The sequence below is a fragment of the Hydractinia symbiolongicarpus genome, chromosome 2 (assembly GCF_029227915.1).
Source record: "Hydractinia symbiolongicarpus strain clone_291-10 chromosome 2, HSymV2.1, whole genome shotgun sequence".
NCBI classification, from domain to species: domain Eukaryota; kingdom Metazoa; phylum Cnidaria; class Hydrozoa; order Anthoathecata; family Hydractiniidae; genus Hydractinia; species Hydractinia symbiolongicarpus.
The window spans coordinates 12,099,567-12,115,108 of NC_079876.1; the positions used below are offsets into that span (position 1 = coordinate 12,099,567).

The window sequence follows — 15,542 nt, forward strand, 5'->3', positions numbered from 1 at the left end:
AAGTGTAAAGATGATGAAAGCAAAAATATGTCACAGATCGTATAGTTCCGCGTAATATTTCAGAACTTGTTTCATAATTCCTTTCAAATTTTGTCCCTATAGATTCACTGTAAATCGTTTCCCATTCGCTTCCACTTCATATGAATAATATACGATTGTATCAATTGTAATTTATTATATTTGTTAAAACAAATATAATAAATAACAATCGTTTCCAAATCGTTTCAAATCGTTTCACGTTCGTTTCATAAAACGATCTGTAAACGATTTTGATCGTTTCAATTTGTATAAAATGTGAAACAATGATGGAGACGGCCCCTAACCTGTCTTCAAGACCAAAAGCAACATACTGGTTTTGTGAAATGTGCAAGCTAATAGAGCAAGCAGGTAAAAGTTTTATTCTAAATGCAGCATGTTATTCCTGGTGTATTTGATGTGTCAGGTTTTAGGGTTTTTTGTACTGTTTCAGTCATTACAGTAATGTTTACTTCGCATGTTTTACTTACTTCGCATCATTAATGCTTATTTCCGACCTTTAGTAATCAAGTCAAAGCGCGGTGAAAAAGAAGACACCTTATTGCCTAGAACACCAACTTTTTGAAAGTCGAGATCTTGAAAACAGAAAAAAATGACGATTCAATAAATCCTGTTGAAGAAAAAGTGTGAAAAAATTAGTAATGCAAGGAAAGATTTAAACGTCCACCTTAACACAATTTAAAGGAAACCCGAGGTATAAAATGATGTTGGACTTATATTATTGAGCTTAAAAAGTTAGCTAACAAGTCTTTTTAATTTTTTAAAGAGCTCTTTTGGTTCTCAAGATATTCACATTTAAAGAATTTCAGATTTAATTATACCGCAACAATTTTGTTATATTTATACATGTTAAGTAATTGTTGTTTCAAAACTTATTTGTTTATTATTTTTATATATTTTTTGCTCAATTGATTGCTAAACCTTTCCCCACACTTTTTGTTAATTAATCCTTAACCGCCAAACTCCATAGTTTTATACCTATGGGGTCTGGCCACAAAATTTCACTACTGGTGCAATAGTTTTCAAATCTACAGATCCGGTATCCGTTCAGTAGTTTTTCAATGTATATACATTCTGCCTGTTACTGGTAGAGACTTTGTATCAGTTATGGTGTTATGTAATGTTTTAACTTAGTGTCTAGCTAAAGGAACAACATGCAAAATAGATAGGAAAAACCCACAACGGTCAACTTTAAAAAAACAACTTATGTGAAAAATTTATTAAACTTGCTCTCAAAAAAGGTCGATGTATAGTAACGAAAATTCCAATTCCAGTTCCTTTATAATCTTTGATTCCTTAAAATCTATAAATTAAAACTATATCTGTCTTATGTAGTCCTGCATGTGCAGAACTTTCAACTCATCAATTTAGGAGAGGATTGGCTTAGCTTAATTTGCTGTTTTCAAGGACTTTGTCTAGTTGGGTAGAAATTATGTATGTAGCTCAAAGGAGTCTACACAAACTCTACAAATGTTCCCTCAGAATTAGTGGGACTACCCACAATAATAAATAACCCATCTTAGCCAGCTAGCTACACAAAACCAAACAAAACAGTGTAGCACCTCGAGCTCTTGTAAACTTTATTATGTACAAACATGTTAAAAAAAACACGCACAGCTTTACAAACATAGATAATTGTGACGTCTAGGGTTGCTAGAGAATTAAAACATGCTGATGAAATAATAACGCAACATTAGCTAACCATCAAGGTTTACCTTGTCAAATTAATTGAATGCTCGGCGGAAAGTCAGCATGGCCATTTTGATGCCCTGGTTTTGTTTATGTTCTATTTGTGGAGCAATGCTGACTTGCTCGTCACACGTCGGTTCTTTATGTAAACAAATAAATGCTCCACCGGAGAGGCTATGGTTTAGCTAACAAGCTCCGCGAAAACATTTTTTTTTTATTTAAAAAACCTGAGATAAGAATGCTTCACTAGAGGGGACAGGATTAGGCATACAAAACAGCATGAGACAATAAATGTTTTCGAAGGATAGGACTTACAACCAAAAAATAATATTTTGAGCACCGCTCATCCTTTTCACCTGTGTGTAAGCGCAGTAGTAGGTAAGAGTACAATTACAGTTTTACCCCTCCAAGCCCCCGCCTTCAGTACCTCCCTCGCCCCTCACCGACCAACCTGCTCGACCAACCACCCCACCACCAAAAAACCCCCAAAAACCTCGCCTCCACCACCTCCATCCCCGCTTTTTACTCCCGATCATCACTACTTGTACATCACGTATAATGGCGGATGCTGTCCCTGTGCCAAACTCTAGTTGAACTATCTTATCATCAAATAAAAAGATGCTCAAATTTGCTAACGAGAATGTCAATTAAGAGACTTTTATGTCAAAGCAACTCCGCTAAATATTGAAGAAGTAAACATCGAAAATATAGTACTAAGCGACCCTATTCCAGCAAACAAGGGTAAAGATGAACGCTTCGTCATTGGCTATAATAATGACAACAAACTATCCCCTCTATTGATCAGAACACCTAAAAAGCTCTATTCCAATGGTGCATCGCGTTACTCGGAGGGCTCCTCTCTTACCATGCCATTCGACATCTATAACCACCCAGATTGGGTAGAGAAGTACGAAAACATCCTGACCAAGGTAGAGTCCTTGGAGGATCATTGCTTCAATAACCCCCTGTGAAAAAAGGCAAATACATTACCACCAAAGTGAAGGAGTGGGAAGGCAAAATCAAGACCAATTTCCACAAGAAAAAGGTACCAGAAGGTAGCTGCGAGTGCAAGGCTATCATCAAGCTATCTGGCATCTACAGGCAAGGCCAAAACTGTTACATGCAGACCTACTTGCAGAAGTGTAAGTACAAGGATGTCGAGTTTTATGGCTCCAGCTGCCTTAGCGATTCTGACAATGAAGACGATATCGACAGCTTCACTGTACTATAAGTGTCTATGAGGTTTTGAGTGGTTGTTCTCCAACCACTCAAACAAATATAAAAGTTCCAGAACTCAAAAAAGAAGCGAAAGCGCTGAGTATTAGGGGGTATTCAACTATGAATAGGACCCGTCTTCTAGAGGCGATCAACAAGGCCAGGTTCAAGGATGTCTCCAGTCAAACGGACGGGCCCTATTCCCAGCCCTGCACCAGGATTGCATGGCAGAAAAATCTTGAGCAGTACTCGAGGGAGCTCTCCGAAAGGCATAGACGTGTTGTACATGATGGTGAGCTAGTGATTGACTATAGTACCGGAATCGTCTAGTATGTATGAACAACATATTAGAATCTGTAAGCAGATGGAGACTCTAAGTACCGCTGACATGCTGTACAGATTGAAGTTTTTTTAATAGTTCATCCTTCGACTCTTCACGCCCCTTCGCCACAAGTTGTTGTGGTTCCCGTTCATTAATATCGTTTACGACCTGTTTGCTGTGTTGATGTATATCCTCCTTCAGTTTCATATACTTCTCTTTCTCCTTCATAATCAAGCTGAACTCATGCTCATCAACCCGCCCGTTCTCCACTGCCTTGCTAATGAGATCGACAATAGAATTGAGCTTGGTTTGGGCCAATAGTCTGATGTCTCCATGTTTTTTTGATTTAGCGCCTAGCCTTTTGCCTACATTACGTAGACCGGCTTCCCCCAACTGCACAGCTAGTGTGATACCACCCATAGCCACGGCTAGTAGTACACCGATCCCCGAGATCATGCTACCAATACCAACACCTGAGGTTATAACACTTACAGCGAGTAGCCCGTGATCGGTGTACCTAACCCACGTACCATGCATCTTGAAATTTTTAGCAAGTTTGTCCCGCTCTTTGGCTTCGCTTCGTAGGTATTGTTCAACTTCCTCAATTTTCTTGAGTCTGTACACTTGAGTTTCGAAGGACCTTGCACCTTCTTCGTCGGGCGCACTCGGTAAGCTTTGTACTTTTACTCATACTTATTCTACAAGAATATGCATCGTGAGTCCTACGAAAGGGTTCTTTTCATCTTGATACTCGTCTATGAGCATGAACTCTAGCCTGTCTGTTGAACTCTTAAGGGGGAGGCATACGGGGTTATCGAAACTCCAGCTAAGCATATCCCCCCAAATCAGTCAAATCTTTTATGGGGAGCATTGCTAGTATATTAGATTTCTCACTATTTAGAAGACAGTAATCCATATCCAACTGGTTACACGTGAGTCTCAACCGCTGGTGAACGTCAGTCTTGTAGCGGATGTCATGGTCGCCCTCCTTGAACAGTACCTTGGCATCAACCCTATAGCCCATAATGCACTTCAGTTGTTTGTCAATTAACACACCGTACCCCTTGCTAACACGGAGTCTGCAGACTCCGTTCCTGAGCACAGAGAGCTTGATTCTGTCCCCAGATTGACTGTTGACTATAGCCGCCAGATACTCGATTCTATACAAGCCCTGTTTGATTGAGATGAGAACTTTCAGCGGCCAAATATTTATCTCGGTCCCCGCTTTATAGATGTTGAACTCGCTCTTAGTGAAGAGATTCCACCACCTAGGCCGGATACTCAGAGATTTCAGCGCGATCCTCGTGCCTTCATCTAGATGAGGGTCGAATGTCGTAGGCTTCGTAGTATCCGTAATATAAAGTTGCTTCATGTTTCTTCTAACAAGTAACATGAGCATTTACAGCTATAACCACAAGGCAAAGTACAGCTCCAACAGAGTTGAATGGCCTCTCGGTATAACTAATCTAGAGCACCAAGACCTCTACGTGTCTACCGAATCGCACATCCTCGTGACCTTCCCCGAGTTCACGAAATATCCCATTAAAGTCCCCACCAATCTGTTGAACGACTCCGTGAGTGTAAATTGGGCGGGCCAAGCCCTTGGCTACTGGTACATCCAAGTGAATTTCGCATGCAATTGCGCTAGCACCGCCTTGGGTATCTCTAGCAAGCATCTAAAAGGCTCCATGCCTCTCATCAACAGCATCTTCAAATTCCATGTCTATTACCACATGAGACATATCCTAGCGAGAATAAAAGTACCATGCCATACGACGACGGCTTCTCGCAGTACGAGAATCCCTACTCCATATCGGGTTATGCTCAGATTTGCCGTAAATATGGTGCCGACTCCAATGCTATTTACAAGTTCAAAGCTCTCATGTCCTCTCTCACAGATGGTAGGTGGTGGCCTCAAGTTAATGGCGATTGGGCCAAGTTTATCATGCCTACAAGTCAAGGTCTCACATCGGCAGGCCTGACGAAGCTTAGCGAGAGCATTCGCGTCTACGTGATCTTGCTACTGGGCTCTCAAGCTGATGCCAAAGCATCCCTTATAGGCTTCAACGCTGACAACTTCACAGCGAGACAGATACTCTTACAGAAATTCGAAGCCATGGTACAGCGCGGGGAGAACGTAGGCCACGACATCACCGAGTTTCAAAAGGTGCTCCAATATGCAAGAACGCCCGTGAATTTTGCCGTAATACACCACGTGTACATGCTGCCATCCGATATAAACCTACGTATCGGTAAAATTGTAGGGTATAACAACAACATCTTGATCGGTATACGGCTCAACCTAAATAACAAGCCCCTTGCCACACAGCCTCGGGGTTTAAAACAAATCAGGTCACTACCTTGGCAAGAAATATCGGAGGGAGGTTCAACATTACCCCGATCAGGTACCCATGATGACACCAAGGCCACATTGGTTACTGCAGGAGTAGGCCTCATCATAGCCTATCTCTGGTTGAGGTAAAGGTCTAATATGTTTTGTCAACATACTAGATCATCTACGACTTCTTACCACCCTTCCCAGCCCTCCCGACATAAGCCACAACACAACTCCAAAGAAGAACGAGACTACGCTGCCAATGATTCCTGGTAGTGCGGCACCCACTTTACCTGCTAGATACTACAAGAATTCCCGAGTCTTTCCAGCTGTCTTTGTACAAAACCCTTCCCACTTGCTGCACCTCCTGCAGCAGCAGCTCCGCCTGATTCGCCTCCTGTAACGGCGAGAACGATGGTTGAAACAAGTAGACCGACAGCCGAGACGATACTCGCTATAGTCAGGCCTTGTTCGCTGAAAAGGGTTTTAAGCTCCTCTCAGCAAAGACATATCCTCTCCAGCGATTTTCATCAACTCAGACCTGATCTCCTTCAGATTCTTAAAGATTTTAGAGGAAAGTGTCCATCTTTCCTCAATTTATCAATATCTTTCTCAAGATTGGATATATCATTATCCCTTTTTCACCCCAGCCTTCTGCTTCTTGAGCTCTTTCAAACTGCCCTCTTTTGTGGTTTTATATACAATAATCTCAGCCCACAGCTTTGTAATATTATTCTGCAGGTTTTCAATTTCTAGCTTTATTTTCTTCATATCGAGGGCTCAACGCCTTCGATGCCTGCAAATGAGGCATTGACAAAACCCTCTACGTCATTTGCAAAATTCTGAATGCTATCTATGGTTTCCAATGTATTCATATCGAAGCTCTCACCCCCCTTATCAGCCTTATCCTGAACATCATTTAATACAAGTACATTAGCTTCAATCATAAGGTTGTGGGATCTTGTCTTACTACCCTTGTTTGGTGTAGTATAGTCGGTAAAACCCATGGTACTCATACGCTTCTGGCCTAAAATTTTCATGAGCTCTCCAATAGTTGGAAATTGACCATTTTTCGATGTGAGTTGCCTTTCAGGCAATTTTCCATTAGCACTCACAATCTCACGCATAAAAAGTTGTCCTGCTCTTTCAAAAACTAAATCATTATGATTGCCCCCGAGATCTGGCATAAGCCCGAGATTATCCCTAATTTTCGTGTATAAGGTATCAACCCTTGATTTAAGAAGTTCCATCGCAGCCGATCCCGTAGCTATGGTGTCCTGTTGGAGTCCTGACGTTGAGGCCCCCGGTGTTGCCGGAAGTTGTTGTGCTGATGGAAATGCAGCATCGGCATCATCCCCGCTTCCCTTATCCTCCGCTGTGAAATCGTCTCCTTCGTATACTGGATTAATCGGCATTTATTCAAACTCTCATAATGGTACTAATAAACATGGACGCAACTGAGCTTGATCCATATGCAGAAACGAGGACTGTGCTCTCCATAAAGAGGAAGAGACAGCGTGTGAAAGTATCGCACACATCCAGCACAAGCAACCAAAACGAGGACTTGTACGTGGACATTCCTAACATGGGCATGAATAATGGTATTTGGACCGGCTCCCTCAAGCTCCTCTTTGACCTTGAACTCACAGGGACCAACTCGAAGCGCACGATCGTTAAGAAAATTGGTAAGGCCCTGGTGCGAGACTTTCGCATCACGCTAAACAGCAAAAAGGTGCAGAAAATTAGCGACCACAGCACCCTGGTAGTGTATAGGGACCTTTGGTTGCCCAAATTTGAACGCGAAAACGACTTGAACCTTGAGGGTTTTGGCGAGTCGGATGGTGCAACAAGACAACTCCAAGTGAAATCTGCAGCAAAAACTGGAAACGATGAAAAGAAGGCCATCGCGAAGGCGTACGGCAACACCTTTTGCATGCCCCTGGGCAAAATCTTCGAGTTGACGAGAGATTTTCCATTCTATCAAGCGGACCTGCACGATAGACTACAGTTTGTGTTGCACTTTGTGCCATATAGCGCAGTCATCAAAGATGAAGGCACACCCTCGTCAAGCTCTACGACAGCTAAAACCTGCTGATGCAACTTACAAAATTAGCAATATTGCTCTCGAGTTTGACAAGGTATACCTAGGCCTGGCTAGCGCTATGGTGTCGAGGTATTCGAGGCTAGCGCTGCCGTATGAGCGTGTACTCCGAAGCAAAGTGGTGAAAATGCAAAAGGCGGAAACCAGCTACAACCTCCAGATTGATACACTAGCAAAGTCTTTAAAGGGCGTTATGCTAATATTTCAGGACCCTCCCAAAGTGAAGCCATAATCTGGCGTAGACGAGACGTTCTACAATCCTAAGATTGAGAGGATTGTGATCACTATGGAAGGTCAACCGAACGAACTATACAGTCACACCATGCTACCCAAGGATCATTTCAAGCAAGTTGCGAGGCTGTTTGGAGGTGCGCACTCGACAGTGACAATAGGCCAGTTCTTCAACAAGAGATATGCACTCTTCATTGACTTTAGAGTATCCATCGATAACAAGCTGCACGGTTCGGGTAGACTCTTGCAAAGGCTTAGTGATGGTATAACACTTCACATGACGGAGGAGGCCGATGGAACCGGTGATATTACATGTTATGTATACTTGCTCCAATACGTGCAGATGAATATTTTGGATGGTAGGCTGGAAAATGTAATGTACTAAAATAAACATGGCGACCTTTGCAATCATGGCAGGGAGAGCGTTGATTAACGCGCTCGCGTTCAGCGAAAGCAATTATCTGTTCAGTAAGCTGTCGGGCCACGGTGAGGAAGCGAGGAAGCGGTATGGTAAGGCTGTGGAACAGCTGAATGCTGCCCAAGCACAATGGATCTGGGACAGGCAAGCCTAAATCAATTGGTACAACAAGCAGCGTAAGCTCAAGCGTCAAGCGGGTGAGAGCTTGAAAGAGCTCGATGAAGGCATGCGAGAGTATTATATCGCGACAATCGAAAAGGCTCCAAAGCTCTCGGACTATTATGTACCGTCCAAGCAACAGCAGGACGGCGAACTGACGTTCGTCGTAGGGTTGCTGGCTCTACTAGGTTTCGTCGCGTACAAGTTTGTCTAGCAGCTCAACAGGAGTTATATGTAAGAACATGTATAATAAAGACATGTCAAAAACGAACGTTGTTACGGATGAAGAAGCAGAAAGGCTTAGCAGTATCTACTGTACCCCGGAACATCTCTGGACCTGGCGCAAAGCTATCCAACAGCTAGCTGACCAGAGTAGTCTATCCAAGAAGAGGGTTACTGATTGCGTGACTCGTCAACTTGCTTGACTCAGACATGCTCGAGGGCCTAAGGGCATCGACTACCCACATTTCAACATTACGAAGCCCAATGAGATGCATCAGTTTGATTTGCTCTACATGCCGCATGACAAACTCTATGGTAGCACCTACAAATACATTTTGACGGGTATTGATGTAGCTTCTCGCTACAAAGTAGCGAGACAATTGAAAACAAAGAAAGCCCGCGAAGTCGCTGATATAGTCGCTGATCCAGGACATTTACAAAGCCGGACCTTTAAGCTATCCGAAGAATTTCCAATGCAACAACGGTAGTGAGTTCAAGTCAGATGTGATAAAACTTTTAGAGAGCAAAGGGGTCGAATTAAAGCGAGCCCACTTTTACCACCCCACTTTTACGGCTTTTGTAGAGAGCTACAACAAATTGCTCGCGCAGAGATTATTCAAGCCCCAAGATGCTCAAGAGCTTGCCTCTTACGAAACTAGTACCACATGGGTCAAGCACTTGTACATTATCGTGAAAAGTCTCAATAATACCAAGACTGCTATAATCGACATGAAACCTTCGAAGATCAAGCTGGATGAACTCCCGCTTACAAAAAGTGAGCAGCACCCGGAGGAAAAGCCTCTACCAGATGACGGCCTATACTTGTACTTGCTACAACCTGGAGAAGAGCATGGTGATACTAAAAGACGCACGACCGACGCTTGGTGGAGCAACTTGTGGTGGAGCAAGAGAACGTATAGACTGGACCATATCGTGACAGGTACGAGGCTGTTACACTATTTGGCGGATGTTGAGTTGATGCTAGTACCAGAGGGTGTTGAAGTACCTCCGGCGCATGTAAAAGAATGGTAAATTTGTTGTTTTTGTTGTAGTTAACGTGAACCTGTGGTTCACGTTAATACCTACCCGAGCAACACTCCTATAATCATCATCCTCATCATCGTCGGAGCCATCATCCTCATCGCGGAGTCGTCATTAAATGGATGAAGGCATGTATAATCATAAGGATAAAGGGTGTAGACTGGGTAGCCATAGACGATTCCCTTGATAACATTTGGCTCGCTATCAAGGTCAATGATGTCAACCAGTGCTCTGTCCTCTATGGGGAATTTCAGTATTTCGCTAATTTTCTCCAAGTCTGTGAGATCCGAGAGTCTCATGTCCTTATCCCTGATGATCTTGCAGCAGAACATGCCCCACTTCTTTACCCTCGAATCAACAAAATGCAGGCCAAGGTCTTCAATATCATCCTCGAGATCCTCATCTATATATTCCGCCAGGATTGTTGCCCACGGTTTTTCAGCAGAAACTGCTCTATCTAGAAGGTCGTCATTATCTGGATATTCAAAACCTTCATAGTATGGCCCATTCCTAAATCTAAAGTTTTCCAGGCAAGTGGAACAATAACCGGTAGTTGATCTTGCCTTGATGCAGCATCTCAGCACGGCTACTTGAATATCGTAAAAGTTCCTAAGCAGGCTCTGTACATAGGCTTCCATTTTTCCCTTGATATTTAACTACCTTTTAACGTACACCTGAAGTGGTCAAGCAGCATTATCATGCGTGTTTTTGTGAGTCCTGGACTAACAAAACTGTGACTTAATCTTCTTGCGCTGGAGCACCCAGATCGTAAAGATCATCTCGGGTAAGGTCAACAAACTTAAAGTGGCCATATCTCCTCTCCACATGACCTTCCTCCTCCAATTTGTATAAGGTGTACATACGGTTAGGATTGTCGATGACGACAATCTCTTCAGGGTTTGAGAATGCCTTCTTGAACCATTCCCTTCTGGTGGGAATATTACATCTTTTAACACTTGCACGGTAGTACGGGAAGTTATGGTACTCGTCATCCTCCTGCGCGGTATGTTTGCGATAAATTAAGGTGACGTGGTCCTGACTTGGGCCTTGCGAGTGTGGCACGAAACCTCGAAGCGCTTCAAGTTCCCGGGACTGTTCCACAAGATCTTCTTTCAGGAACTCAATATCCTCGTTCATGTAGTCATTACATTCCTGTCGTTTTATCAGGTCATATTCAAGAGCCGCAATTTGATGTTTCTGCACTCTAATCTCCCTCTGTAGTTTCTCGATACAAGACATTTTTACTTGTGATATTCAAAGTATCACAAGCATGCGAAATGGTCCTAATATTTCATCATGTAGTAGGGCAAAAGCCAACAACGAGCCACAGGTGATTAGAGTGATCCGGTCGTCGCGTTTCTCCCTCATCTCATAGATATAGAGATCTACTTCCAAGTCCTCGATTGTTTGCTCCAATTCCCGGATCTCCTCCCCAAGCTCTTTCTGTAATTTTTCGACACAAGACATATTTATTTGGTTGAGAATGGTTGCAAAATGCTCCAAATCCTGGGGGGCCCCAGTCTCACGTACAGGCAAGAGTGCTTGGACTTGCTCAGCCTTGCCGTAATCGCGTCCCGGTCGTTGATCATGTTGGTCTCCTCATCTACCAGCTTCAGGTCTGAACGCTCATGGGGATACCACATGAACAACTGCTTCTTTTGTCGGCGAAGGTTCTTGGGCAAGGCTGTATACGATTGCGTTAACAACCATAAGCTATGACGTTTATGCCTCCCACTGATAGCGAGCTCAAGCAGGGGTTGTCGACGCTTATCCAGGCTCTCGTCAGCTATCATGTCGTCAACGATAAACAAGCTCTCTTCACCCACTAGAAGCCTCGATAACTGTTCTATCTAATCGAACAGCTGATCCCCGGGATCTATAAGGAAGACGTAAGGGTCTTGTCATAGCGAGGATCTCTCCAAGGATCGAAATTCATTGGTTAATTTTTATGAATTTCGATCCTCTGCAATTATATAAATACATGCGCAACATCATTTTACTTTGCCCGATGATGGGAGAAGGATCTCCCGAAACGTCGCCTACTAAACTATCATGTTCAAGAAATGATAAACTTTCCACAGTAATATCCATATTCTTGACGAAGAAGCAACGACCCTCCAGCATACCGAGGTCGATCGTGTCTGGCCCCTTCTTGTACTGGTTTTGCCCATAAACTTTGATGTGTGTGTGGATGTGTCACATGCTATTGCACGCTTCTCATTGAAAGGCCTGCAATTGAAGTGTCGACATGAATTATAAAGTCTGGTCTGGATTTTATCAGCTTAGGGAAAAACATATACGCCCCAGTTATAATATAGATGTAAAAAATGATTATAACATAGTATATAAGTAAGCAATGCACAAATCTTGGAAATAAAGTTTGAAATAAAATAGTCTATTCTTGCGGTCGGAATGTTCTCCTTCATTGCTCTTTAATGAGGTACAAGCAAAACGGCGTTAAAATGTCGCAAAATGGCAAAAATTAAGCAGTATCTAAAACATATTTCCTGAAATATGCAGTATTGTAGTTATAAAGGTTTCACCACAAAAACATTATGATTACGGCATTTGTACACCACTTCATAGTGGCTGCTTAACCTGAATACTGGCCCGTGATTGGTTCAACCAGTGTTATGACGCGAATCCGACCGCAAAAATGGCTTATCACCTGCATTTTCTAGCCTGTCAATTTGCGATTGGGGTCTGGAAATATAAACACCATCATATCACGATGAAGCATGTCTAGCTAGCTAGCTATATACTATATGATGGGGTTAACTGTAGCTAGGGACAAGTGATTTTACAAAAGTCTGAAAAAATATTTTGTGAATGCTTAGGGAATTTACCAAGCAAGTTCGACAAAGTGCCCAAGCTTTCAGATAAAAAATCTGAAAGTTACCGAAATGGATAATTAAAACCCTTGTAAAACTAAAAAATGAAGGGCTACCTACGTCCAGTTGGCTAGCTATTAACACAACTAAAAACTTTGCTTTTCTGGTAGCTATAGCTATAGCTTGGTGACTAGACAAGGACATATGCAGATCAGCTAAAGAACACAACACCAGCCAGCTAATCGAAATACAATAATTCTTACGTTATACGAAGTATACTATAATATAAAGTACTCTGGAATTCCCACCAGAATAAAATAAAAACCCAACAAGCACAGTCAAAGGAGATCTCTGTACAACCAGAATTCAAAATGCTTTTGGTCATAGACCGAAGCGTTGGCCAAGGAACGTAGAATACTAGCAGGTCGTGAAGTTCAGATAATCTGCAATCCGTATTCTTACTAGTTGTAAACGAAACAAAGCTTTTCTATTGGCTTTTCAGTCAATAACAAAAAAATCAACAAAAATAAAATAAAATAACAATGATAGGGTCCGCGCAAATATTATAGCTTAAAGCCAAAATATCACAACCCAGTGCGTCCAGCCTAGCTGCACTGTCTCTCCCTGTATCCCTCAAGGCAATTTTAAAGATTCCGCCTTGCGTAGCGGTCGGCGGAAATCAATAAATTTTATTGGCTATAAAAATTATCATAAAATTGAAGTTCAAAAATTTATGAAGATTAATTCAACCTTGATGGGTGCAAATGAATCTGATGAAATAGGCATCTATGTAATGTGAGAATGCTTGAATTATATTTTATCAAAGGCCAATTATTATGAAACATGTTCTCCTTTCTTCAACCTCGAACCCAGGGCCTGTAGCGTTAAAAACGCTACAGGCCCTGAGTTCTGCTGCGAAGATGATGCTAAACTGGAAATTCTTGAACCTTGCCAATCGACTTTGTTTTTATTTTCAAAAGTCTTGTTATAATCAAGAACAGAGTTGCGTCAACACAACGAAAATTTGTGGACGTCAGCATATTTTGCTCACCTAAACAGATACAATACCTACTTACCTAATTTTGCATTTGTGTGCCTTTCAATCAACGAATAATGTATCTGAAAGAAAAATTAATTTGCATTATTGCATTCTTGAATTGTGATTTTTTACATTTAGCGGTGCGTTTCTTGAACAGATCTCATCTGTTCATTTGTAGTAAAAATAAATTTTAATGACGTGGTTGATAAAAAAGTAGATAAACAAATTCGTCTAATGTCGCATGTTACGACATGATTTTAAAAAAATTGTAAATAGAGTAGTAACTATGCAAGTGTTAGAAACTATTTTTTCAGAATCCATAACAGTTTTCGCACGCTGACGTGCTGGTACTGGTTAAGTACGAGCTGGTGTTCGTTAAGTAAGTAAGTTAAGATGTTTTCCCGCCACTTTCCACTTTATTTAACTTTAATTTTCCACCAACCTCGTCCCCAGGGGCTTTTGCCTTTTTGACATTGAGGCCGTCAAGTAAGCGCCAGCGGCTTTGACATAAGCAACAAACCCTGGAGACGAGGATGCTTTTCTGCATTTTAAGAATCAGTTTAAAACGGAACTTTGCTCTTAATTTCGTACATGGCAATAAAAGTGAAATATCGATCCTTTTCTCAAACTAATCTTAGACTTAACAAGAAACGATCACAAGAAAAAGATGAGAATTCCTAGATTTATAAAGAAGCAAATTGATTTTCAATTTGTTTACACATTTTTTTTATTTTAATTTTTTTTAAAGGGTGGATGTACTTATATCTTATATATTAATTCCCTTGCGTGAGTAACTATGTAAGTCCACGACACGCAAATCAGGGGTCACTTTCTTCTGACGTGGCGTAAATAATTTAATTTTATCCTCGGTTTATCATGCACGTGCCGTATCTCACGTAAACAAGTTGTTTTACAACTGCAAATAGAAAACCGAAGCGAAGAAGGTTGACTTTTTTTCATATCTTTTGTACTCATTTCCACAAAATTAAACCTGAAAAAGTTATTTTAAACAAAGCATTCCAATGTTTACTCATCATGAAGTTAGCTTGAGTATATTTCTTCTTCTTTTCCATTTTATTGAAACCAATGTTTTTTATTTTTAAACGTTTTTATTTGTTTTGTTTTTATTTTATTTTAAATAAAATCATCAAAATAACGAGGATAGTTTGAGAACATGGAGGCTGAAACGAGAACATACTATTGTTTTAAGAACAGCGTCTGTATCCTAAACCATACACGAGCCTAAAAAAGAAAAGACCGAAAAAGATAAAGCTTAGCACCTGCCATTAAATATTAAATATTCACAATTTAGTTCTGTCACGATACCGCCGTGCAATGTTTTGCTGCCTTGCTAGTTCGAATCTCCCTAGGAGACGTTTCTCTAAAATAAAACTTGAAAAGGAAACTAGAATAGCTAGTTAGTTAGTTAGTTAGTTAGTGAGGTCCTTATAACCGGAAAAATACAATAACTTTGTTAAGATTATATTTGATTACACTTTAGATTTGAAACTTACAAGACAACTTTGTTTCACCAAGAAGAATAACTTTGCATCATTTGGACACGATTAACCCAATTTCCCGATTTCCCGCTTTTTTCGGATTTTGGAAGTGGAAAAAGTGGAAGGTATGTAAAATAATTTTTATTTAGCTGTCCCAAACTTTAAATAGAATGCAAAAATTCGCTCTAGAACGAAATTAATGCAATTTTAAGCACATTGTGGTATATTAGACAAAAGTTAAGCTTTCGACACAAAAAGTGCTGACATCAGCCAAAATTCATTGCAGCCATTTTGTTTCTTTCATGAGGTACTATAAGTTTTCCAAGTTTCATTCAAAAGTTATAAAGGGAGTGCGTTATCAGCCCCCCTCCCTCCGCTCGTCATAATAACTTCGAAATACTAAT

At 41.3% G+C, this 15,542-nt stretch overlaps 1 protein-coding gene across 1 annotated transcript in view; it reads right to left on the bottom strand.

The window, feature by feature from the left end:
* LOC130629446 (MAP kinase-interacting serine/threonine-protein kinase 1-like) overlaps positions 1-1,898 on the bottom strand; it is a 32,969-nt gene extending 31,071 nt beyond the window's left edge. Inside the window, exon 1 of the mRNA XM_057442638.1 lies at positions 1,752-1,898. The gene's annotated coding sequence lies outside the window, so the exon portion shown is untranslated. The remainder of the gene's footprint in view (positions 1-1,751) is intronic.
* Positions 1,899-15,542: the final 13,644 nt, after the last annotated feature.